Source organism: Pogona vitticeps, chromosome 5 (genome assembly GCF_051106095.1).
Source record: "Pogona vitticeps strain Pit_001003342236 chromosome 5, PviZW2.1, whole genome shotgun sequence".
Classification (NCBI taxonomy): Eukaryota; Metazoa; Chordata; class Lepidosauria; order Squamata; family Agamidae; genus Pogona; species Pogona vitticeps.
This window is the reverse complement of record NC_135787.1, coordinates 31,053,307-31,078,944: the sequence shown is the minus strand read 5'-3', so window position 1 is coordinate 31,078,944 and position 25,638 is coordinate 31,053,307. Positions and strand designations below refer to the sequence as shown.

Sequence of the window (25,638 nt, the reverse complement as noted above, 5' to 3'; positions counted from 1 at the left end):
ACTAAACTCTTTATATTGCCATTTGTGGGATATGCCTGTTTCCTCTGTTACTACCTCATTGACAAGAGTGAAAAATCCACCCCACTTGAGGCTCCCAAACCTTCTTGCCTGGGGTTGGCTATAATCTGGATCAGAAAGGACTCTCCTCATGGGATCTCCCAGGGCTTGTGGTACATGTTCTGCTCTCGTGCCACTGGGCTTCCTTCTTTTGCCAATTTCTGAATTTCTTTTGTTGTTCCCTCTCCTCAGTTTCTCCCCAATAAGATGGCTTATGGTATACCTGTCTTCTCCACACCTTCTCCACATGCTGTAATCCCTAGGCACCTTGAACTCTGTCCATTCTCCCATCCAAGGATCTTCCTCCACTATCTCTACCCAGTCTTACTCTCTATCATCCTTCTCCTCAGCTCCCCAGCAACATGTCTCTTCCCCGTCACTTTCTCTGACTCTCCCTCCTTCCTTACTTCCTTCTCTTTTATATCCTCCCCTCTTCCCACCAAAATACTGCCTTCTATCGGGTCTCCCTCTTCAGGTCTTTTCTGTGCATTTTCTTTTATATATAGTCCTCTCATGGTCTCTTCCACCACTGAAATCTGTCTCCTCACTTCTTCTGTTGAGGAGGTGGACAGTACACTCTGAGAAGTTGCTTTCAGAGAATTGTCAGCCTCACACAGGACAAGTGATCATTTTGAGTATGTTGGGTATTACCAAATTATGAAATATTCCACAACAACTTTGTGTGTGTGTGTGTGTGTGTGTGTGTGTGTGTGTGTGTGTGTGTGTGTGAAGAAAGGAATGAGACAGCACTGACATGAGTGCAAATTATGAAATATTCCACAACAACTTTGCGTGTGTGTGTGTGTGTGTGTGTGTGTGTGTGTGTGTGTGTGTGTGTGTGTGTGTGTGTGTGTGTGTGTGTGTGTGTGTGTGTGTGTGTGTGTGTGAAGAAAGGAATGAGACAGCACTGACATGAGTGCAGATTAGCTATTATGTTGTATTCATAAGCAGTTAAATATCTGGAAGTGATTGATATCTCATTTGTTTTCAGCCACATAGTTTACTTTGCATTCTATGAAATCCAGTGCAATGTGTTCCCCACTCCTTCCCCACTTACATTAATATGATGCCATTTGGGTGCTTCCAGCCAAAGCTTTTATCATGTAATTGGCCTGCCTCATCCACAAACTTTCACAGCCATTCTGAAAATGGTCATCTTTCATTTATAACTCCCATCTTACCCGTTTTCATTGCTTCTTCAGTCTTTTTTGTTACCACAAAAAAAAAAACCCTGTCAAAGAGGGAATTGAAGCACACAATGCCTTTTGACTGGTAGCAGTGGGAGCTGTTCAACCTGAAACACCATTTACCAAACCTTTTTTTTTTACTATTTCCATTCAGCAAAGCACAGGAAGGTTAATGCCTCCTTTCCCCTGCTTCCAGCACAAAGATTTCCTCTCCATTCTTCCGCTTAGATAGGAACAATGCAGTAAAGCATTGCTATTGGGTTCTGTCTTGAGCCAGAGTAACACTAGAAAACTTAATTTTGTATTACAAAGTAGAACCACACAATATTAATAAAGAAAAAGGAGAAGGCTGTAATCATGGTGAGATGAAACTCTCTTAATTTAGGCATATGCAATTTATGGAACAGATGACATGAGGAAAAATGGTTCTAATTCAGTCCAAGTGTTCTATATCCTTAAATACACTCAAATTGTGACAGAAATGTGGCTCATGCTCGCAGTATTAAATTTGAAGAATCACAAATGTTGGCTGACCTTCGTAGTCAGAATTTATGATTGCCATTACGGCTGCCATGGATCCAAATCAGGGCCTGGGACTGATCTTCTCTGTGATGTCATTTAGAAACTTCAACAATGCTCAGAAAGAGGGAGAAAAATGGCTGTTTCAAAGCATCTCAAAAGCTAAAAAGCAAAAAGTGTGCTGTTTATATATTGCCCCATAGCACTTAAAGCACTCTCTGGGTCATTTACAATTTAATTATGCAGGCTACACATTGCTCCCCTACCCTGCAAGCTGGGCACTCAATTTACTGACTTCAGAAGGATGGAAGACTAAGTGAACCTTGAGCTGGCTACCTGAGATCGAACCCAGGTCGTGAGCAGAGTTTTGGTTGCACCACAAGGCTAAGCCTGAAATGAGTTCAAAAATTAGTTCCTGCCTATCTCTAATTTTGTCCACACTTCACGTTTGCTAAATAATTCCACTAGAATTATATAACTGTATTTCAGAAATCCCCTAACTGGCTTTCAAATATGATTTCGTGTAACAGGTTAAAATAATCTGCTCAGATCTAAGAGTAATAATTCCCAAAGTTGACAAGTTTAGATTCCACATATAAGCCTGATGCCATGAAATAGAAATGGGGCATATGTGGCTCCCCCAACTCTTGTTGGACTACAATAGTCATCGTCTCTCAATGCTAGCTAGGGAGGATGGTCCTGCAACATCTGGAGGGCTTCATGTTCATCACTCCAGAAGCAAAAAAAAAAAAAGTGCTATGCCAACTTTCTCAAATGTACAGAGGGTTCATGCAATGGAAAGTAAATTAATTTTCAGAGTTTGTCAAGGTGTGAAAACTGACAAACTGGCATGTTGGGCCAAACCAAATAAGATGGTACATATATATTTTCAATCAGTGTATAGGTGGTTATAATCAGGCCAGGGAGTAAGAGTGAAAGGAGAATTTCACCCCTCTCTACTGTAGCCCTAAGGAATGAACCTCCTCTGAAACAGACATTTAGTTTTTTTAAGCAAACCACCTATTGGTGCCAATGCAAATAGCAGCTACAGAGAGCATGCAGTTTGGCCTTGTACTGCTTCATGTACTGCTGAGCGGCTCAGTGGTACACTGCATGCTTCGCATGCAGAAGGAGCCCCTGGTCAGTGAAAGGCAGATCAGGGAACAGGGATTCAACCTATGCTGGGCAGAATTCCACTCCCCCTGCAAAACTGCGTTCACTGATTAGATGTGCTCTTGGATTCATTGCTGAGCTGGGATGCTTAGGTCTCAGTGGTGGCCAGGAGAGCATTTGCACAGTTAAAGCGGATGTGTCAGTCATGCCCGTTTCTGGATATGTCTGACTTCGTTACAGTAAACGATGTTTTAGTTATAACCCAGCTAGATTACTGCAATATGCTCTTTCTGGGGCTGCCGTCATAGAGTGTTTGGAAACTTCAGGTAGTCCAAAACAATGCTGCCAGATTGCTGCTCAGAGTCTGTTATAGGGAATATACAGCTCTCGTCCTCCAACAGCTTCTCTGGGCACTAGTCCATTTCTGCGCACAATCTAAAGTGCTGATCATAACCTATAAAGCCCTATGTGACTTGGGTCCAGGTTATCTGAAAAACCATATCCTCCCATACAAGCTTACCTAAAATTTAAGATCTGTAGGAGCAGCCCTTCTCACAGTTCTAACGCCTTGAGAGGCCCACCTGGTGGGGACTCAAGAGAGGATCTCTTTGGTGGCTGTGCCCAGGCTTTGAAACTTCCTACCAACAAAGACTAGATTTGTCCCTTCCCTGCTCTCCTTCTGGAAGCAGCGAAGACCCTTTTATTTAGGGAGATCTTTGGCTATTAAGAACCACCAGTCTTAGATCTCAGCCAACGTGCTGGTTTTCATTGTTTTTAGTTAAATTGCTACTATTATTTTTGTTGATTTTAGTGAGTTTTAATTTTAATTGTATTTTAATCATATAATTAAATTTAAATCTATTTTAGCATTTATCACTTAGCTGTATTTTAATTTGTTGTTGTGTTAAATTTTGCTGTAAGCTACCCTGGACCCCAATTCTGAGAGATAGGCATCATAGAAATGTATGAATGAATGAGGCCACTGGTTCAGTCTTTAGGGTTTGCAGGTACAACTAGGGAAGAAACTGGCCTCAAATCCTGGGGAACCACAGCAAGTTAGAGTTGACAGTACAGGACTAGCTGAACTAGTTGCCAGACATGGCATGAGTCGGGTTCCTAAGCTTCTATATGCGATCGTAGAAAGGAAAAAAGCTGACTGCTTTGCCCCAACATTATTCATGCTCCTTTTCAAAACATCTGAAACTGAACATATTGAAATTCAGTGCTCATTGAAAATTGAACCTCTCTGGTTGTACAAAGAAAGGCTTTCACAGAACACCGGAATGCTGTATTTAACTTTGCATGACTTCTTCAGTTTTTTCTGCAGCCTTCCCCTTTAGTGTTTTTGACGTACAAAACTTGGCAAGGTCTAATGGCAGTTTCATAAATGTAAACAAGATTATATATAATCATACAATGGAATAAATTTTCTGAAGCTTTTATTGTAGACTGCTTTCTATATTTGGCAACAATCATTGTTATCTAGCTTAGTGGTTTTTAAGCTTTTTGCCTGTGTGATCCTATTCTGAAGCTGGAGGTTTCCCATGACCTGTACCAAGAACAAAGCCTGTTCCTTTATCTAGAAGCAAAGGAATCACATGAGGGATATGGTTTCTGTATCTCTTGGTGGCCTCCAGCCACTGTGTAAGTCCATATGCTCATTCATATCTCATGTCAAAGTCTGGACCATTTAAATAGCATTGTTTAAACAATCAATTGTATATTTCTATATGAAATGCCATCTTATGAGAAGAGAAGACTCCCTGGAAAAGCCCCTGATGTTGGGAAAGTGTGAAGGCAAGAGGAGAAGGGGACGACAGAGAATGAGATGGTTGGATTGTGTCATCGAAGCTACCAACATGAATTTGACCCATCTCGGGGAGGCAGTGGAAGATAGGAGTGCCTGGCATGCTCTGGTCCACAGATGCATGAAAATCATTATTTTACTAGTCTGCACTTGTGCCATGAATTCAGAAGACTATCATCGTGACCAAAACATATTTTTAAAAAACCCATTAATTATTTACCTCCTTTTAAAAGAATGTCATAATACTATAATATGTTAATGGCAAAAATTAATACCAAGAAGTTACACGAAGAGTCAGACACAACTTAATGACTAAACAACAACATATGAAATACCATCTTGTATATTTGCTGAAACAGATATACAATACCTACTAAGGAAATAGGGAATAGATGAGAAGGAACATTCAAAAGACAAAACAAGACGTCTCCTGATGCATATTGCTTTGGCTTGACCTGGTTGTCTTTCCTTTCACTTTGAAGGCCCAGGCAGGTGAACTACCTTTGCTTTGCTATGACACATCAGCACTGTATAGGCTTTCCCCACCAGAGTCTTTTCTATCAGTCAAACAATGCATCTGCTATTCAGTCAAAAGATCTTTGTACTACAATATTTAAAAAAAAGAAGGCACAAATTGCTCATTTTTTTGTACCATGACAAACTGCAGCACAACATAGACATCAATTAGATTATGTAATTAGAAGCATAAGGTGAAGAGTAGACTTCGGTCTAGATGGACAGGGTATAAATTGAGCGAGCGAGCGAGCGAGTGAGTTCTGCTCTCTATACAAAAACAAGCAGACCACGATCTCTTTACACACACAAATTAATAGTAAAGCTGAAGAAAAACAATAAAGCAACCATTGCCAAAATATAATTTAAATAATGTTCATAATGAATTTAAAGGCTTGGTATAGAACTAGTTTACATTGCTAAACTCAATTGCCCATCAACGTAAATAACTATGGACTGAAACCATAAATATCAGTGAAGAAATGAAACCATAAATATCAAGGAATAAAGTAAAAAGAATTTACCTTTAGCCAAAAAAAAGAAAGGCCACCATGGGTGACTGTTGAGACTCTTAAAAGCGTTGAAGACTGAGGAGAAGCAAAAGTAAAAGGTGACGGAAATAGGATTAGAACCCTAAATGCAACTTTTCAGAGAGCTCTGTGTGTCAGGAAAAGTGGAAAGTAGTAGAAAAAGAGGAAGGTTTAACTGTATGAATTAACGCAATAAAGGAACCCACCATCTTTAATGTATTCACGAAGGCTTTCACGGCCGGGATCTAATGGTTGTTGTGGGTTTTTTGGGCTCTTTGGCTGTGTTCTGAAGGTTATTCTTCCTAACATTTCGCCAGTCTCTGTGGCCGGCATCTTCTGAGAACAGCACTTTGTGCTCTGGTGTAGTTTGCTGTCCTCTGAAGATGCCAGCCACAGAGACTGGCGAAACATTAGGAAGAAAAACCTTCAGAACGCGGCCAAACAGCCTGAAAAACCCACAACAACCAGGTATTAAGGTATTCTTTCAGTATTTGTTTATCAGTCTCAAGTTGCAATCCCCTCCACTTGTACTTCACATTTGCCTGGAAGGTCAGAGAGCGCCTTTTGGGAAAATACTAAACTAAAGTGAGAATTGAGCATTTCTGACTTTTATTTTTTTTTGTCTGCTACCATGTTTCCATCCCCACTGAGTAGTTGAGCTGTTATTTCTTCTCTGTATTTGCTACACATGTACCTGAAGAATGTTTTTCTTTTCTTTTCATGTCTCCTGCTAACTTCAGCTTATTCTCAGCTTTTGTCTTTCTAATGCCATGCCTGCAATTCCTTGCTGCCTATTTGTACTTTTCCTTTGTGGCTTTTCCTGGCCATAATTCCTGTTACTATATGTGTCCTTTTTATTTTCAAATGCTTTCTGAGCTTTTTGTGAAGCCACATTGATCTTTTTTGCTGTTTTCTATATTTCTTTCTTGTTGGGATTATTGGTAGTTCTGTCTTTAGAATATCATTAGAAAAAAACACTCTGACCAACCTTGGACTCCTTCCACTGGATCTTACTTATCATTCTCCTGAGTTCATTAAAAATTGCTTTCCTAAAATTCAGCATACAAATACTGCTACACTATGCTTTTGCTTCCTTTGAAATAAATAACTCCTATACAGTATAACATGATCACTACTCCCAGAGTCCCCCTTTCTTCCACTTTATCCATGAAGTCATATCTATTGTTAGAATCAAATCTAGGATAGTTACTCCTTTAGTTTGTTCCTACATTCATCTGCCCATGTTTACGAATAATTTGCATTCTTTAAGATACTGGAAATTCCCATAGACTTTTAATAGGATTTGTAAATAACTCAGGCCAAGCCTTGTAGTTCTTTTTCCGTGTACTAGTACAGCTTCTGTTAAGTGTTTCATTTTTGCTCTGTTTTTGGCTCTTTATTTAACAAATTACATATAATTAATAAAAGTACGGTACGTATGGTTAATAAAGGTACAGATACAACTCTCTGTCCCCTCTGTGGTTTTCAGTCAGATGTTTCTAAGTACAGTAATGTGTTTAAACACTGGGATTCAGGCACTTTGGGTGGGAAACACTGAGGTACTGTATCTGAATGCTTCATTTGAACACTGCAGGCCTATGACTATCTTTTCAATCCACCTTACATGATTCTTGCAAGCCAACTGTAAAACAATTAGAGCCAATTTCTAGATGGATCCTGGTGGAACTGTGGGTTAGACCACTGAAGCCTCTGTGCTGTAAGGTCAGAAGACTTGCAGTCGTAAGATCGAATCCATGCGATGGAATGAGCTCCCGTCACTTGTCCCAGCTCCCACCAACCTAGCGGTTCGAAAGCATGCAAAATACAAAAATGCGAGTAGATAAATAGGTACCACCTTGGTGGGAAGGTAAATGGGGTTCCGTGTTTAGTCACGCTGGCCATGTGACCATGGAGGATTGCGGACAAAACACTTGCTCTATGGGTTGGAAACAGAGATGAGCACCACCGCCTAGAGTCGGACACGACTGGACAAATTGTCAAGGGGAACCTTTACCTTTACCTAGTATTTTATATATTCACTGTTGTTGACAGAGTATTTCTGTCCTACCCTATGTCAAAGATCTCAGAATATATTGCTACTCCTTTGATCACAGAACTCAAAGTAATTCTGGGGGCATAGGCTTTGTCTCATTGACTGCTTAGCTGTGACAGCTCAAATCCATAAGGGTCATCAAACAGACCTCTGGCATGGCTAATTACGTTTATCACTTATCAGGGCTGGAGACGTGAGTCACAGGTCTTGCTGTGAAGTCGGACTGAAGTTGCACTCATGAACTTGACTCATGACTTGGATTAAACCCACAACTTGGAACCCATCCACCCCTTGCTTTTTTCTGGGGCAGGGAGAAGCTGGTTTTTAATAGGGAGTCAGGCTTAGCTCTTGGGACTTGGTACGAAAGATTCAGACTTGGACTTGGGACTCGGACCCAAAGACTTGCCAACATCCCTGTTAATTATTACATACAGTGGAATGCTGTTTGCTTATGAATCTGCTGTGAATGGGATTGCTCGCTTTCACACTTGTACTCTACAGTTCACGAAGTTCTGCTATATCCCCAAGTATTTAGAAATATTTTCAAGCTAGAACACTGAAAAACTATCTTTAGAGATGGAAAGATGACTCTAGAACTTGAATAAAAATACAAGCTTGGAAACAGTGTTAGTATTCATTTATGAATGTAATTTGTTTCACCCTCCTAGTGGAAACTGTAAAATTAATGTGTTATGTTAATAATGAGTAATGCATAGCAGTCACCACTAGTTTTATTAATTATGTGCTACTTTTTAAATTACAAAAAAGGGAAATAGGTTAAAAAAGCCTAAACCCTCTCCACTATTTGAATAACACAAACCATTATTTGTGACTTAACTGTTCACTTTGTTATCCTTGAACAATTAAAATAACAGCCACTGAAAGTATTATTACATTTGTTTTAGTACACAAGGGGAACAAGGTAAATCTTAATAAAATATTTTCATGCTCTAAACACAACTCTTTTCTTATTGTTATTAGCAACAGTGGACAATATGACCACATGTGCTAGCTCTGACGCCTCTCTAACTTAATATTCCAAGCGTATTCCAAGTTTTCCCTCTTCTTCAGTGGGTCACGTTAAGCCATCTGGTACATACCAACTAATAAGCATATTATGTGCTAATAAAAATGAGAAGAAATTAAAATTGCGGGGAAACCATATCCACATACCACAAAAGGAAAAAAAATACACATTGTAGCATTCCTGAGGTGCAATTAATACAGTACTAGGTACATTAGAACTAGAGCATCTTTTATTAAAGAATCCTAAAACACAGTTTTGGTAAGAAGAAACTAAGCAAATCCTAATGTGTATGTATGTGTGTAAGAATGTGTGTATTCCATATTGTTTTGGGAATAAAATTGAATTAATTCTATAGGCCAAAATGAAAAAAACAAACAAATATGATTTAAATAGGTAAGTGTTCACTTTCTATTGACACTCTCAGCCACTGAATGTTAGCTTCTGGAAGTCACTGAGCATAAGTCCCTGCTGAAATGTGTGTGTGTGTTTAATTTCAACTTATTAACTAACATAATTGTAAATGCAATTGTATCAGATGTGTTCCCTTCAAGGAAGCTGAAACCATTTTCTTTTTTGGTGTGATCTGGTTTTAATTCTCAACTGATAAGCACAGTTTGTTACAGAGATAGTGAGGCGGGGCCCAAAAAAATACTGTGAAGGGAAGAAAAGAAAAAAAGTATACATTTTTTCTACAATAGCTTCCCAAAATGTTTTCCTACTACAATATAAAGCAATAAAGGGCTTATGTTACCAGTCCTGAACCTAGCAACCTGTTTTGTTTTCTAGCTGTGTGGGGAGGAAGCAGAATTCTTGGCATGGTAGATACCCTTCAAACTCTAATCCCACACAAGGATATCATAAACAGGTTCAAACAGGACTGTTTCTGTCTCCCCTGCATTCCACTTTCTTTCCCTTTTATTTCTGGCAGAAACATTTGATATTCTATGTCTTAAATGCACTTGTCATTCTGTAGCTCCTGGAAGTTGACTGAGCATAAGTTCTTCTCAGGTCATTATTATTCTTACTATTCTTATTGTTATAAGTTATTGATATATTTCTGCATGATTACAGAGTTTGCTATGGAGGGTTGCAAATCAGCCTGCATGGAGATGGAAAAATTTAACATCTGAAATCTTGGAGATCTCCAGTCACTGGGCTACATAGGCCACTGGCACGACATGGTATACAGCAGCTTTCTGTGTGTTCTATTAAGGACCATAGAACAAAATAAAAGTTTGTAGGTGACAGATACGTCAGCTAGAGCTTTTACCCATTTATTTTCTGTGAGGAGAACAGAATGCTTACTACTTTCAGCCTTGCCAATTAAGGTACTCTATGGCTCCATAAATATGGCTCTCTGCCCAGGGCAAAACATCAGTAAATTGGCCTTTAGTCTAAACTCTGAAACAGATTTTGCAAGGATGCAATCTTTTAGCTTTCTCCACTTATTTAATATATATCATTTCTTTAGCTACAAAGGAAATTGCACAAAGAAAAAGTTAATATCTAATTATTAAGTTTCAATAAAGAGGCTGTTTCACAGGAATGTCCAAGGAACATTTCAGCATTTGTTGAATTGGTTAGCATTGGGTATTTATGCAGCAAATGTTTAATGTCTACCAAATTATATTCTAGGGAACAGGAAATCATAGTTTGTCTGACCTGTATATCTGTGGAGTTTTTTTTTACCAAATTGCACAAAAATCCAGAAATTTTATAAATTATGTTACAGCAACATGTTAAGCCTAATTCTTAAACATGTCAGGTGTTACATCTTTAAAAACTAATGTAGTATTATAATTACATGCCCAGAACGTATCCTGATTTTATCTACATTGTGCTGTAAGAAATGTTGCCCATTGTCTGCTCTATTGTTTGCTATTACCATAGACCAAATGTTATTACAGTGGCTACAATTACTGTGCCACTGTATTTGGTGTTAAAAATCAGCAACTAAAGATTCATTTGAACACAGGTAAAATATTGTTGCTAATCAATTCACTATTTCAAGTACTTATCTCTGATGAAGCTTATAGTAAATTATCTGACCATAAGGACAATACATATTAACAAAATGTGACTGAATGTAACAAAAGACACTGGAAGATAACTTTTATTTGTTGTGTTCCCTCGTGGCATTTATTTCTTAGATATACGTACTCTGTCCTGCTAAGTTATGATGGCCTTCCTGGCACTGTTCTGAGTGAGTGACATGTTCTTCTGAGACATATTGTTATCCATCATAATGCCTCGCTCCCTCTCCCTCTAGCAAACAGCCTCTTCCTCCTTGCCCACACAAGCACACATTTTCTTCAACAGCACTTGATTTCCTCTTTATATCAAGAAGCCCAGAAACGCCGGTTCTGCAATATGCCACAGGCTTGATAATGCATTGAACTGAAGGCATACATATCCTTCCTTCCCTACACCTCATGCAAAAAAAGTGTTTGTTTGCAAGTCATTCATAGTCCTCTTCACTTGTATCTTCACATTAACACTCACTGAAAGAAAATGCTGATGAAGTTCTACTGATTTTTTTCTGTCTACTACAAATGTAGAAAACTTGCCTTCTGACTTGGCATTGTGACTCCTAAATTTAAGATGTTTCTATTCTTCTTTCTTCTTTAGGTCAGTATGAATCAGCCAGTTTTACTGTCTTTTCTTAAATTGGCATGGATTAATGAGCATGGAAAAAATAGTTTTAAAAAATGACTGCTCATAGAATTCCTAGGCTAACATGTCAATACAGTATCTCTCCTGTCTCAGCAATGTTGTGCTCAGCAGCAGCTTCAGCCTAAGACACTGCAGACTGGCTGTTTTGCCAATGCTTTGGGGGAAATGCCAGAAGATGCAGAAAATGTGGACATCTTCCCTGTCTCAAGAGTTGATCAGTGAAAGAACCATAGCGAGCTCTTGAGACATAGTTTGGCCACCTTGGTTTAAGAAAAGGGAAGGAAAAGCAGGTAAGGGCTAGAAATCACATATTCCCCAACATTTGTTTGGCAGAAGGGAGAAAATGGGCTCAACTCTGAAATACACACAGAAAGGGTGGGGTGTAGAGTCCTTGCAGAAATTACAAAACTGATAGAATACTGTTACTTTTCAACCTGTACTTTTAAATGGCAACTGCTAGAATCCCCTAGCTAGCATGATAACCATGCTGTTTAGTGGATTCTGGAAGCTGTAGTCAAAATAGGAAAATTTAAAGCTCTGAACTAAGCATAGAAGAGGAATAAATGTTTGATTCCAGCATATTGTCTCACCAACTACAGTCTGACCCAGAAGGGACATCCATAGATGATGAGGTGAGGTCATTGCAGGCCCGTGTAGACCCTTCGGTCGTGGATGCAGAAGAAGACAGCAGCAGCTGCTGCAAGGTGAGGAAGAGCTGACACATCTTGGTGGAGAAATTCGTTTTACAAGACCAGGGAATTTGATGCTCCAAGGATAATCTATAAATCACCAATTGAAATAACCTAGCTGGACAACTTCTCAGCTGTCTCACCAATCAGGCTCTGAAACCCACTTTTATGCTCTGCTGCACAGCTCCCTATCATGCCAGTGGATAGTAAATCCAAGCCTTGCAGCCCCTGTATTGGCAGGGAGGAGACTCATAAAAGGATAATAGGGCCTCCTATTTACAGTACTTGAAATATACTGTACTGCAAAACCACAGTAACTGTGCTACTATTTGTGCCTCTGCTGCAGGTTGACCATCCGAGCTATACACTATCATGCCCTTTGGTACGCACTTATGGAATCAGCTGCACCCCATGCAGTGATGGGAACTGCTGCACTGAAGTTTTGTACATATTATCTGGTTCTATTGGGCTACACATTATAGACTGTATACATAAACACATTTTCTAGAAAATTCAAAATATGTCTTCATTGTATTTTTTAAAAAATTATGTGTTAATTGCGGCATTTTAAAAAGAGAGCTTTCACTTCTGCAAGTAAGCATACTTAAGTGTCTAAAGTTCGTTTCACTTACTATGTGATTATTTCCTTTGTGCTACATATAAATAAATGAATATCTATCTTATGAAACAACAAAAATTAGATTGCAGTCATTATGTGTAATGCTTTTAGAGCTTTCTCTGAAGACATCCTTTTTGGCAAAATGTTCTAAAAAGCAGAAGTGGTTAGATGACCACGGTGACTCCTCTTTTTTGCCTTTCTTTAAGAAGCTTTGTGCTATGTAATTTGCTTTAGTGCAAAATGAATGCCAAGAATTTAGCAAATAAGCAACAATAATCTTTCCAAGTGGTGCAATTAACTCAGAAGGTTTTGAGGAGTCTAAAGATACAATCTGACAAAAACACCTAGTTGGCTGACCTCTTCACTATTGTCAGCTATTGTTGTTTACTATTGTTCTTGTATCTTTCAAGAATCTATTATGTTGGTAGTTTATAAAATATTTTTAATAAAACATCAAAAAAATTGCTCTCAGTGCATTATAATAAACGTTCAGAGCATGTTTTTTCTCTGTCTCTGCTGGAGCAATAAGTATTTTCTTTTGTTTGTCCTTCCTACTAACATTCAAGCAATTGAATGTTGCGTGTGTTCTGTGCCATCAAGTTGGAACCGATTTATAGCAACCCTAAATGGGCTTTTAAGGCAAGTGACATATTTAAGGAATGGTTTTGCAGTTTCACTCTCCCAGTGAGTTTCCATGGTCAAGTGGGGATTTGAACCCTGCTCTCCAGAGTCTTAGTCCATCCCTCTACCCACTACAACACACTGAGAATCCAGTGTCTCAGTTCTATTGCTCTTCACTAAAACCTCAGAATTCTTGAGAAACATTCTGAGTTTCATTATATCATTGACTTCTCAAATTTTTAACGTATACGAAAAGTAGCTTCCGCTCTAAATGTATAATTTAAATCAATTCAAAATTATTTCTATTTCTTACTTTATTTTGGAAATATGAAAAATTCATAATAACACACACCCCATATGAAAGTTTTGCTTCTATCTCAAACACTACTTTGTGTAATTTTAGTTATAGTATTAAGATGGGAATACTGTAATTATTTATGGATCATCTTGCGAATCACTTTGTTATCTTCAAAGAGAAAGTATTTGGTTTTTTTATTCTTTAGATATAAGTATAGTGGAAGATGGTTCCTTTCGTGATTCCACCCTTTCTATACTATGTATATATGCACTTATAAAAAACAATACAAAGTTTGTATGGGAATAGCCCTGTATACCTGCATAATGGATATGTAAGGGCAGAGTGCCAGCATGATTGGCAGCTGTGTGTTTGAATTTTGTTTGGCTGACGTGACTGGAAAAAGGAGTTTAGTCTGTGTGAGCAGTTTTTAGAATAAAGTTGAAAATAGGGGAGGGAAAAGGGTCTGTTTTAGAGTCAGTTAGGAGAAGTAATATGTGCTGTTGTTTATTTTAAAAAAGTCTGTCTTGAGAGCCCAGTGTATACATGTCAGAAGGTTAGGAATCTGTGAAGAATTTATTTTGAACTTCAGTTAACAGGAGTTCTTTTATATTTTACTTTTTTTACCTTTATGATTCATACCTTAGAACCTATGTTTTGCTTCATATTAAATATCTAGGATCCCCCAATAAAAATAAGAAATTAAACAAATGATGAACAGACAACAATACACCCACAGCACACAAAGCTACATGTTACAAGAAGGAATACTGTTAAGTGATTAACTAAAACAGAAAAATCCTTTCACTAAAGACCTGAATAATAAAAGACACTAGCTTCGATAGGGGAGGCTATGGCTTGGGCAGAATAGAAGGGGCAACCCTAAAATATTCTGCTGAGGTTTTTGAAGGTGGTTGTTTGAGGTCAACACCACCTTTAATGGTACTAAGGAGCAGTGGCTAGTTTTAGGGTGTTCAAATGCAAAGGAGGTACCTAGGACCCCCTGGGGAGTATGTGACCTACTAGTATAAAAGCCACTGCCTATTCATTCAATACTTGCATTAAGAATTTGAAGAGGGAACAGGATTGCACCTAGTGGTCCTGTCCTCAACTTCTTTGCATTTATAGAATGTATGAAACAATTAATCAATAGTTAATCAAATAAGATCATATGAATCATATGAAATTTCTGAATGGCTCTATGAATTGAGTATCTTTTATTATCAGATTTAAAATTGATTATCAGTGAAGCAACAGCTAGAGGTTTTCAAAGTAATGTGAATTCCAGTGAATACTTTACCCAATTAAAATGCAATTTCTTCTAAGGCTGCAAACATTGCATATTAACAGAAATTAAATCCTACTTAATATAGTGGAACTTAATAGAGCACATGCAGAAGTTTGCACTTAGAAGAACAAATGTCCTATTTTTCATTACTAGTTTCATGTAATATACTGTATTAAAGAAACAGTAAATCAAAAATTTCATTTATACTGAATTTGTCCTGAAATAAAGATTTTTCCCTTCCTTTTGCTGCCATTCAAGTCAGTTGGTAAGCATTTTGTAGCAATACATTCTCATCAGTCAATTACTTACTAATTGTTTATTGGACACGGAAGTATATGGTAGTGAAGTAGGAAATTGAACTGGGAAATGTGAGAATCAAGACCATCAGTCTTACTACTTTGTATAATAAATATTGTTGACACAATAAATCTTGTATAGAAACTGCAAGTACTGTATCAAAGTGAAGCATAATGATCAGATACTACTATAATTGTCTCCAGGTGGATAATTGCAGGAAGCTTGAAGATTTTATATTTTTGCCAAACACACACACACACACACACACACACACACACACACACACACACACACACACACACACACACACACACACACAACTGTGCAATAAAACTACATACATACTGTAAATATAAGGAATGAGTATTTTAAAATAAATTTAAGGTTAATAAATTTAAAATCTCTTAGTGGAGAAATCATAATGCACACACACAAAATATTACGTAGTGTCAAAGCAAGACTGAAGCCATGATGCAATGGATGTGAGATTCACTGAAAATAAAAAAATGAAGAGATGATAGTAAAGAACATGAAATAATTTGACATTTGTTTATTTATTTGTTTCAGTAAGGTTCTAATGAGTACTCAGTTTTTAGAATGATTTTGTTTTCCCCATATTTGTTGTGCAACATGAGGCCTCTATACCCCATCACCCACCAAAGGGGTGGGAGACTGTGAATGATTTTTCTGCCATGGATTCCATGGACTCAGCAGGCTCAAGGAGTTTCCAAGAGAACTTTATTAGGGTGTGGAACTGAGTATAACCCTGACTCAGGCATCTCCAACCCATTCTGCCTCAAAGGTCTTTGAGGGTGAGAGCCACCCAGAGCTCCCTCATCTTCACTGTCTGTCTGTCTGTCCTGGTGATGGTTCAGTTTCTGGTCCTATACCCCCGCTGTCCAATATTCATGGTTAGGGTTGAGTTGTTGGCACTAGCCCCAGAGACCTAACACCCCTCAATGCAGGTCAGTTATTTCTGGCCAGGATGCATCTCCTTGACAGTGCTGCTCTTCCCGTTCCTGTGCTGGCTGAACAAGGCACTGGTGCTGATTGTGGCACCTCCCGTATCTCTTCCAGGTCAGAGTCAGTTTCCCTGGATACAGTTTTTTCTAGGAACTCATTGTAAGTGGCCCAGCATGGGAAACATGGGTACGCCACCACTGTGCCCTCACAAAGCTGACTTCCTTCCTGGTCCATAGATCCTTGAGGAGGAGCAGCCAACTCTCCCCAAGAGCACAGAAAACTGGAGGCTGCTCTTTGAACATGTCTCTGAACACTTCTCTTCTCCCTCCTCTCCTTCCTCCTCTTATCCTCCCAACTAGTCATGGAGTCCTACTTGCGCTCTCTCTCCAGGGCAGCTGTTCCTCCTCATATTCATTCCTGCCCAAGTATTCCATCCTACTGCCTGTGTCCTTGGGTTGCCCTACCACCAGGTCTCCTGGTAGCATTTCAGGAGGTGCAGAGCCAAAGTGTATGGTCCACTTATGATGGCAGAGGCATCCCTCTTACAGTCTCATCCTCAGAATTCCAGAGGCCAGAAGGTTGTACACATCATGTTTTATCTCCCATTTTGTCCTGGTAGCGGGACAATTAAGTTGGAACTATTTGCAGTGACTGCATGAAGTACAGTACATCTAATCACGAACCAGGACATCCATTTCCCATATGTATTTTCACTTTTTTTGGACCACCAGCAAGGGCTTTAAATTTTCTAAAACAAAAGGGAGTGCAATGTTTCTTTTTGGTTTCTGACAGGTGTGATCTCCAGTATTCAGTCAAAGTAGAAGCGAGAGGAGTGTTTACCCTAGGATGAGATTTACAGTGACATTTTCACAGGGATGTGGTAGAGCAATGCACAGCTGGAACACCCCTTCTTTGGTTTTCAGTGCTCTGATTTTTTTTTAAAAAAATAACTAATTTGTTCAACAACTGAACTAAGGCTTAGAAGAGAGGAAAGATACTACCATAAAAGAAGAAGGTGATAATTGCCAACTGCAGCAGCTTGTAAGCTATCTGTGCACACTCTCTCAAGTTTTGACTCTCTCCCTCTCTCTCTCTCTCAGTCTAACCTCTTCCCCTTCTAGTACAAGAGAAAAGCCAAGACTAAGAGACCGCTCATGGCTAGCTCATAAGCTGCTGGCACCCAAAGAAGCTGCTGAGGCCACTGCTGGTGGTCGTGGTGACAGTGGACTCAACCATCTCTTCCCACAGAAAGGAAAAGGAGATTTAAGCGGTACAGCAGTGGTGGCACATACCAAAACACAGAGGAAGCCACAGCTTTGTGGCCTGCTTTGTGTCCCATCCTCTTGTCCTGGGTGCCACTATAGCCAATCAGCATCAGCTTTTCCTACCTGTTCTTCATTGAGCGTGAACTCCCCCTCCCCTTCTGTTGTCTCCAGTCTTTTAAACTTATTAAGTAGTTACTCAGAGCTGTACCAAATAAACCTTAAATGTCTTCAGTGTTATGTCAAATCAACACTATGCCTCTTTCAAACTATTTTACTGTATATACTTGTAACTCAAAAAAGGAAATTGGATACAGGTAGCTATGTTACTTGTAACTATTTACTTCCAAGTTCTGGGCAGAGGAAAGTGGGAGAGAGCAAACAGGAAGATAAGATAGAGAGGGTGTCCTGCAAGGGATAAAGGCAAAGTAAAAAGAAAGAAAGAAAAAGAAATAAAATGAATAAGGTACTTTTTTTCCCAATGGGCAATTACTCAGTGGATAGTTGAGTAAACAACTTGTGGCGGTAAATACCCCAAACCATGTGGCTCCAGTGTCTGTCTGTCCCTAAATATGCCCCTGAGTTTCACAGCTGAGCTTCTTTTGTGACTTTATAATCGGTCCCATTCAGTTTAGTTTTCATCTTTTGATCTCAGCATGAAGCAGATATATAAACTGATGCCCTCTTTGAAAATTCTGCTCTTGGCAGAGCAATAATTATCTTCACAAACAAATTTGAGAGAACCACATTTCCCCTTCTCTTTATAGTTTTCAGGCTCATCACCATCAGCAGCTTTCTGATCTCTCACAGTGGTATACACTCTCCTCTTGTCCTATTTTACAATGCCATGTTTCTCCTGACAATTCTGTGAAGCCTGTGAGAAGTTCTTTTTCAAAAAGTGCAACACAAATAAATCTCTAGAACTAGTTCCATATATATGAATCATTAATTTTTCATACTCCGTTAAACCAGGAAAAATCTAAGTCATTTAAAAATAATAAGCTGGGGGGGAGTGGGGAGGTTAAGTATAAGCATTAAATGTTTTGATGTGATGTCTGAAGAACAGTAACTTGAAAACATAGCTGGCAGGATTATAACATTAAAGTATTGTCTGATCGAAAATACTGGCTCCAAGCAGCAGTGATATCATAAATACTAAGTGGTCCAGTAAAATAAATTGTAATGAATGTCTGCAGCATAAATATCATAAACTGATGTGCATATCACTGTAGATGCTAAGCAACTGAGTCCTGAGGCTGCTGATCTACAAAGGAAATATTGGCTGAAATCCAGGAGTAAGCCACAACTAGGGTTGTCCCACTGAATCAGGGGGGATTTGTTGCATTAACACCTTTGAAAGTTTCATTAACTCAATGGGCCTTTTCTAACTGTGACTTACTACTGGATTCCAGCCACTGCTTCCCAATTCAATTAGGAGAGTTGTTACTTGACATTATTGCATCTTCAGTAAATGGATAGTGATTCCAGTTTACATTTTGATTTTGTTGGAAATATAACTGAAATAATGATTCTGAAACTCTTTGATCATTTTGTCCCTATATTACAGATACAGAAATGTGGCTAAGAGGTGACAAATAGCTCAAACCTCTGTCACACAATTTATGTTACATAATGACCCAGGACTGGCTCAAGATCAAATGGTGAAAGCGACTTCTGGTGGGTCTCCCCTTACGTTAGTGGGACACTACAGGACAGAGAATGCTCATTTTGCACTAGGCAAAACACTGGGGAAAAGGCTGAAATGTACAAGAGAGCTTCTCTGGACATCAGCCTCACAGGATTTGCCTCCCCGCCCCCTTCATAATGCTCTACAATCTAGGTCCTATATGGTGCCCTAAGTCTCCTAAGAGAGCAAAAGGAAGGCAGATACAAGTTCCTTCTGGATCCCTAACAGCTGAACAAGGATGGCATATAGTGATGTTCAGTCTGTCCTCTTAACCAATTACTATTCACCAGAGGTTTTGATATATTCACTTGGTTGGTTAGTTTGGTGTTTCAGTATAGTTAAAGCTTAAAGGTTCCTATGCTAAAATGTTGTCGTAGTCTTAAAATACTTTCAGGGAGAAGATATTGTTTATTAAAAAATTAATGTTGAAATTGTAAGTAATGATACATTTCTCCTGTATTCATAGGATCCAATATAAGGAGAACAAGGATTATTCTACTTAGAAAGTAAAGTCAAAAGAACCAGAATCCTCCAGAGCCTCTGTAAATAATCTATACCTCTTTGTCTCTTGAAGTTAAATCGGCCCTCTAGAGAATTTTGTACAAATAATGCATCTAGCATCTTTGATATGACTTAATGACTAAACAACAACAACAGCAACAACAACAAAGCAGCTTTGAAACAACAGGTAAGCACAACAGGTATCTTAGAAATGGACACAATTTCTCTTCTATTATCGACAAATGAACTGCTAGACAAATATGACCTTTAATATAGCCTGGAACGTTCCTGTCCAGTGGTTCCCATCAGAGACCTCATTCATTTCCCATCTGACTTGTTTTTCTGTTTTCCTTGTAACAAGTTAGTTAGCATTCTATGACCACTGGTCACACATAAGTTGGGTTGTTTTGAGATCCCCATCCTGTTTTTTTCCTCAAAAATATTTTGTGCATGTCTGCAAAACTCTGGGCCCTCCAATGGCTGCTTTTGCCTCCCATCTCATATAGAGCTGAATGGTTTGGGTCACAGACAACACTAGTAAACTAATCTTAGGTAGTTTAAAGATTACATATTGATTCATCCACTTACATTAGCATAGTTACAATTAGAATAGGTCCATCTGAATCAATAGAATTTACAGAGGAGTTGACTCATTACATTCCCATTGATTCAAAGGGCCCACTCTAGTGTGATTTACTACATCAAACAACAGGATTTTGGCCATTGTCTTTTAGGAAAGAAACCAAAGACTTTATCGTCTAACTACAAAAAACCCCACCAACTGTAACAACAATTAATAACTTTCATTCTGCTTATGGAAGGCAGCTAGCCTATTGTATAAAGCTCCGATCACTATGATCCTCATGGGTGGTTGGACTGAGCAAGCAGAGAACAAATCCGTTGCTGTCATAAGCTGCCCACAACAGCTCTATTCCATGCAGTTTACAATAATGAAGAAAGCAGATCACACAGCCATTATTAGTCTGGTGTAGAAGGGTCACGTTGGTTTCAGTTTTATACTGCTGTTGAGAGTGCACCATCTCTGTTGGCCTGATCATTTGAGTCTTCAGCCAGGCTTGAATGGGAAATGTCAACCAGAGAGGAGGCTAAGTAAAAGAATTGCAATCTGATAGGTTTGAACTTCATGGTAAACAGAAAGCAGGTTGGTTAAATTGCGAGGTTTAAAAAAACTTGTAATGTTTTAAGATTATGCTTATTCTTTCATATAAGGCACACATTATAACACAGCTCACTCCTGCTTCATCTTCTTCACATTGTCATCACTTTTGTCGCATCTGCTAAATTTCTGTTCCAGTTGCTTAACAGGAAAATTAGATTTCTAATGTTAATGATTTGGTTTCTAAACATCCCTGTGTAATATTCTTGTGAAAAAATATTTCAAGTAATTTACCCCTTTATATTGGAAGAAGGATCAGCAGAGGCAGGACCAGAGGATGGAAGGAAAAAAGAGAGCTGTGTCCTGGAATGTGAATCTCATTGCATCCAGGATGAATGATGAAGTCCCAAATCAATCCACAGCCACTGTGTGAGTACTGATTGTGATTTCAAATGTAATACAGGCTGTGGATCAAATTGTAGCAAAGTTGAATTGCTTCGGTTCAGATTTCCAGTGCAGTTGGATCCTTACTACACTAAGCAATAGAATTTCAGCCAATGATTCCAAACTCTGATCTCCAGGAAAAACTGATGTCTGAAAACCCTTGAGAACTGCTGCTAGTCAGTGTTGACAATACAGTGACAGACCAAAGATCTGACTCAGTAAAAGCCAGCTTCCTATGTGCCTATGATTTTAGCTATCACAATTATACAAGGGTATGGGGACAGAAAAAGAAAGAAGGCAAGGCAAGTTAAACTTCCCAGTGACTAAAAGCAAGATAGAGATAGCATGCTTATCTGGCAAGGGCTCACCAAAGACAGAGTCATTTTCAATTAATCCTTTCAATTTTTGGGCATCAGAACGATGACACAGCACCTTCCCTCACTAAAGGCTTTGATATAAAGGAATTAGAGTTCGTACCAAAGGAAGCTGAAAATAGATTTCTCCAAGACTGATTTCATCGGTTTTGTGAAGTGTCAAATTTCAAAGAAGAGGAGGAAAAGAAACCACAGTCTGATGGTCAGTTAAGTTGATGGTTCTGGAGTTGGACATTTCAGGAGAATTACTGCAGCTGGTATTATGATGTGATCAATCCACCTATGAACAATTCTAACATTCAACTTTATCTCTGAAAATTTTGCATTGAGCCCGGATTTGTTCATGTAACGTGAATGTGAGCCTTTCAGTTTATAGTTTGGTAATGCCAATGTTTTATCCACCTGTCAGTTACATGGCTCAGATTTTATCAAAATCATTGTTATCCATGCTGTTTTGAATTTCTTCAGTGCTTAATGTCTGACTTCCCAATTATAGGATGATTAAGACTTCTGCAAATTTATTGGGGCTTAGTTGTTTGCTGTGGAGAAAAATCATTACTAATTGGCTGAAACTTTATGTGCTTTGCAGTGTATACCATTTACCCATCTTGAATTTGAATTTAAGATGTAACTTAAAGCATCTGTGCTTTTCTGAAGGGCTGAGTGCTCTGTCATAGGCAAAATAAGACACTTCTTCCAGCTGAAAAGGATGTATAGCTATTTCCCTTTATTATTTGCTTATAGACACTAGATATGTAAAATTAAGCTGCCTTTTTTTTACAGGAAGTCAAGGAAAATTGTAAATGCATTTTCTTTAACAGCCTAACTCCATTTTGGGTCTGTCATTTGCCTGATAAGTTGCCTCAGCAGGAAATACTGATAGTGGGAATGACTGCACTTGTCTTAATTTAGAGATGAGAAAAATGGAAGTGGTTATTTTCTATAAACAACCTGGCTTTTTTTTAACTCTAGTTTTACCAAAGTACTTCTTGTCCTGATACAGCTGTTTTGCTGATAAGAGAAACATTTTTGGAATGTTTTCCCCACTAAAACATAGGCTGAAATCCTGTTACATAGCATAGTACGTTGCAATTAGAGTAGGCCCATTAAATCAATGGATTTTATAGAGGTGTTGACTCACCAAGTCTCCATAGCTTCAGTGGGCCTACCCTAGATGTGACTTACTTGGCTAAGCAACTGGACTTAAGCTATACATTACTTGTGACAGTAAATCTACTCAAAATAAACATGCCTGTGAAAGGTTGTTCTAACAGCATCTGAATCTGCCAGGCTTCATTATTTACGCCTATTATTGCCCTTGTTCGTAATCAGGAAACTCTGTATACCAATTTGTCTTATCTAACCAATTATCAAATGCTTATCTAGAAAGAAAAAATCTATAGAATGGCTTCTGTATACTCTTCACTTCATCAGGTAGCACTGAAATAGAATCAGAACTGCCCAACTGTTATTGCTACTGTTACATGTATTCCTTTGGCATATAAAACGAGTTTACTAATTGCTGTCACTGTTGTAAAATGGACATCTGTCATATCCGTACTGAACCTCCATAAGAAATTCCCAGGGTAACTAGTGGTCTGGGGGGGGGGATAGTTCCAAATGTTCAGGTGGGATGCCTCTCCCTGCTCTAGTCACAAGTTGGCTATTGTGAAATCATTTAATTGTGGCGACTAATAACCTCTTTCTTAGAAAATGAATTAATTAGCCTAGCCTCATTTTGACCACGTGGGGATGTGGTGGCACTGTGGGCTAAATCGCAGAAGCCTGTGCTGCAGGGTCAGAAGACCAAGCAGTTGTAGGATTGAATCCACGCGACGGAGTGAGCGCCTGTCGCTTGTCCCAGCTCCCGCCAACCTAGCGGTTCGAAAGCATGCAAATGTGAGTAGATTAATAGGGACCACCTCAGTGGGAAGGTAACAGCGTTCCGTGTCTAAGTCGCACTGGCCATGTGACCACGGAAGATTGTCTTCTGACCAAAACGCTGGCTCTGTGGCTTGGAAACGGGGATGAGCACCGCCCCCTAGAGTCAAACATGACTGGACAAAAATTGTCAAGGGGAACCTTTACCTTTTACCATTTTGACCTGATGGTCATTCAGCTGGCAAGGTATAAGGAAGATAGATTCCTTCATGCAGGCCAACACTAATCCTGTGAGTCTCCTGTTCCTTCAGACCAGGGGTGGGCAATTAATTTCTATCGGAGGGCCACATGAAAAATCTGAACTGTGTTCAGGGGCCGAATCAACTTTACTTAAAAATAAAATGAAACAGTGATGTTATGATTGTTTTTATTTTAAACTTGTTAATCTTCACAAATACTAAAGAGGTTTTTTGTGGTATGTTAAAGATAAGCAACTGATCACTTTAGACAAAAAGCTATAAATGGTTTTGATGTTCAAAACTGTCCACGGGCCAGACAGGAGCAGCTCACGGGCTGTATGTGGCCCTTGAGCTGCACTTTGCCCAGGTCTGCTTCAGACCATGATTTGAAAGATATGAAGAATACCCAACCATTTTATGTACAGAGTTAAGGCTTCCTCATGTTGGATCAAGATCCTAAAAAACGGGAAGCAAGGAGCTAAATTTGGTGTTTTAACATGTGCTCTGTGATTGAAAAATGATGAACAATATGCCCAATTGTGCTTGCCCATAAATTATCATCCTTAGAACCACACTTTTGTTTACCTTTGCGGCATAAATCCAGCTATGCAGGGAAGGGATGGACTGCCTGGGACTAGCAAAGAAGTCGCACCTTGTCTCAGCCCTGACTTGTCTTATAAAGCAACAAAGCTGTTGCATCCTAGGAATCCTGCTGTGAATTAACCGATATACAAGCCTGTATTTTGCTTTCATCTGGAAATGCCCAAATGCACAGATCCTCTCCCTCCCTCTTTCCCCTTCTTCCTCCTTCTCTCTCTCTCTCTCTCTCTCATCATTATTACCATGTTCCACTTCTGGGGACTCAGATTTGTGTATTGCTGGTGTGCTTTCATTGGCTTCAGAGTACATGTGCCAGTGAAAAGATACATTATTTTAAAAGCTGATCCACAGCTGGGGAAAGACTAGTTGCCAAATCATTAGGAAGAAGTATTTATTTATTTTATTTAATTTATTCAATTTTTACCCTGCCCCTCTAGACCACTGGTTCTTAACCTTGGGTTACTCAGGAGTTTTGGACTGCAACTCCCAGAAGCCTTCACCACCAGCTTTGCTGACTGGGGTTTCTGGGAGTTGCAGTTCAAAAGCATCTGAGTAACAAAGGTTAAGAACCACTGCTCTAGACTACGTCTACTCGGGGCGGCTTACATAGGTTAAAACACATTAAAATAAACATATATAATACTGTACAATTATTACAGTTAATTCTAACCAGCACGTTTCCAAGATGGCAAAACTCAGAAAGAAGAAAAAGAAAAAAAATCACTTAATTGACTGGGGGGGAAGGCCTGTTTAAATAACCAAGTTTTTAATTGGCTTTTGAAAACACCCAGCGAGGGTGCCAGCAGGATTTCAGTAGGGAGGGTGTTTCACAGCCGAGGGGCGACCGCCGAGAAGGCCCGGTTTCTAGTTTTCTCCTTCTGGGCCTCCCGCAGCGTCAGTCCCCTCAGCCATCCCCGCTGGCTATGTCAGGTGACTCGGGTAGATCTGGGTGGGAGAAGGCGATCTTCCAAATATTGAGGTCCCAAACCATTTAGGGTTTTATATGTGATCATTAACACTTTGAGTCGATGCGGAAACGAATAGGCAACCATTTCAATGCAGCCAGAGTGGGGGAGATATGCTGATATTTTCTCACCCCACTGAGAAGCCTGGCTGCTGCATTCTGGACCATCTGAAGTTTCCGCCTCAATCTCAAAGGCAGCCCCATGTATAGTGCAATACAATGGTCTAATCTCGAGATTACGAGCGCATGGACTAGAGTGGTGAGGGCCCCCCCATCAAGATACGGCCGCAGCTGGGCAATCTGCCATAGGTGATAATA

The 25,638-nt window shown here is 39.2% G+C and overlaps 1 long non-coding RNA gene across 1 annotated transcript; it reads left to right on the top strand.

Moving 5' to 3' along the window:
• Positions 1-11,621: 11,621 nt before the first annotated feature.
• Positions 11,622-23,919, top strand: LOC144583227 (uncharacterized). The gene is made up of 2 exons (XR_013536898.1): positions 11,622-11,769; positions 12,079-23,919. It is a non-coding gene; the product is annotated as an uncharacterized LOC144583227 (long non-coding RNA).
• The last annotated feature ends 1,719 nt before the right edge of the window (positions 23,920-25,638 follow it).